This window comes from Ochotona princeps, chromosome 2, assembly GCF_030435755.1.
Source record: "Ochotona princeps isolate mOchPri1 chromosome 2, mOchPri1.hap1, whole genome shotgun sequence".
Classification (NCBI taxonomy): domain Eukaryota; kingdom Metazoa; phylum Chordata; class Mammalia; order Lagomorpha; family Ochotonidae; genus Ochotona; species Ochotona princeps.
Genome location: NC_080833.1, coordinates 104,348,636 through 104,350,211, shown reverse-complemented (window position 1 = coordinate 104,350,211; position 1,576 = coordinate 104,348,636). Strand labels below are relative to the sequence as shown.

General features: G+C 58.1%; 1 non-coding gene across 1 annotated transcript; it reads right to left on the bottom strand.

Annotated features, from left to right (window-relative positions):
* Window positions 1–856: 856 nt before the first annotated feature.
* On the bottom strand, window positions 857–928 carry TRNAQ-CUG (transfer RNA glutamine (anticodon CUG)). The gene has a single exon. It is a non-coding gene; the product is annotated as a tRNA-Gln (tRNA).
* Between the last annotated feature and the right edge of the window lie 648 nt (window positions 929–1,576).

Below are 1,576 nucleotides of genomic sequence, written 5' to 3'. Positions count from 1 at the left end.
CCTCTGCAGAGGATTGGACACCCGCCATGGCCCGATTCACGCCTGGCTCAAATGCAGGACTTTCCGGTCTAGCTCCTGGGTAAGAAAAATGAAGCCAGAAGCAGAGCTGAGCGCCTGATGTCACGCGACCCACCCCGTCGCCTTGACCCAGGACCACCCTAAAGTTGTCGTGAGGCAAGATAAAGAATCCGGGGCTTGGTGTCCAGGGAGGCCTAGGGCCCTCCACCCCCGAGAAGCCACAGGCCTCCTGGGTCCTGGGAGTGCGTGGCCAAGGGGAGCCACCGGGCGCCGCCTAGTGGCCACCGCGGGGATCGGCCAACACCGGTGGACCCGAGCCTGAAAAACGCCCCGCCCCACCCCGCAGCACCGCACAGCGCGCGGGACTCCGGTGCAGGAGCGAGGAGCGCTGCACACCGACGCGCGGGGCGAAGCGAAGCGAAGCCTCCGAGCGTTTTTCACCCCTGCAAGCGGTCCTACAGGGAGTCAGCGTGGACCCACCTCCTGGGCCTGCTCCGGGATTGTCCGAACATACCCCCATCGCCGTGAGTGGTCCCCGGGCAGAGTCCTCGGGCACAGGGGACAGCTCAGGTGGGGCCAAGTGCCCCGCGGGAGCCTCCGTCCCTCCTTTCGCAGCGAGTGCAAGAGCCTCGGCCTTTCTCAGGTTCGGTCATTTCCCTGAGGACTGGCTCAATGTGAGTGATCTCAACTCAAAGAGGAACCGTGGGACAGGAGAGCTAGCGCTGGGAAGATCCTGCGAGGTCAGAGCAGTGCTAGGTGGACCTGCCTCTCCATTAAAAGGAAAGGTGGAGCAAGCAGAAAAACCACCCCAAATCCCGTCAAACAGGAAAAACTCACAAGGTCCCACCGAGACTTGAACTCGGATCGCTGGATTCAGAGTCCAGAGTGCTCACCATTACACCATGGAACCTGCACCAGAAACATCTCCCTGCTCCTTCTGCACAACATGCACATTGGCAAGAATGCATTTGTGGCATTTCAAACACCTAGTCTAACACGGGGAATACTTCCATAAATCACTCAACACACACCATACCCACCTGCTGCGACTCAAGACTCAGTACAAACCATCGCAGCTCCCGGGCAGGGCTCTGACAGCTGCACAAGCACGGTGTTTTCTGAGAGCCAGGCCAAGGCCACTCCATCCCGGCTTATCTTCATCTATCACAGCCACAAATCACACCATTTGGAGAACTGCACATGTGTCAAGGCATTCGGGGGGGGCTGTGTGTGCAGACACCAAAGTCATTCAAGGAATAACAATGGCCTCACCCCACATCACACAGGAAAGGCCATGGAGCCTTGGACTCTGGTCGCCCCATTCCTGGTCCAGAGTGTTCACCATCCCTGCCTGGAACCCACGCGGGACCCTCGCCTGAGCTCTCCTAATCCTAAATAGCAAACGGGCTTCACCATTGTCTCAGCATGAAAATCCTACAGCGCAACCTCGGGCTCCTTGAAGACATCAAAGGTAAAGGAAGTATTCTTTCCTTGTTCACCTTGGAGACCAGTGGGCATAGCAGCGATAGCTGTCAACATGCATTAAAAACCCTGCGGG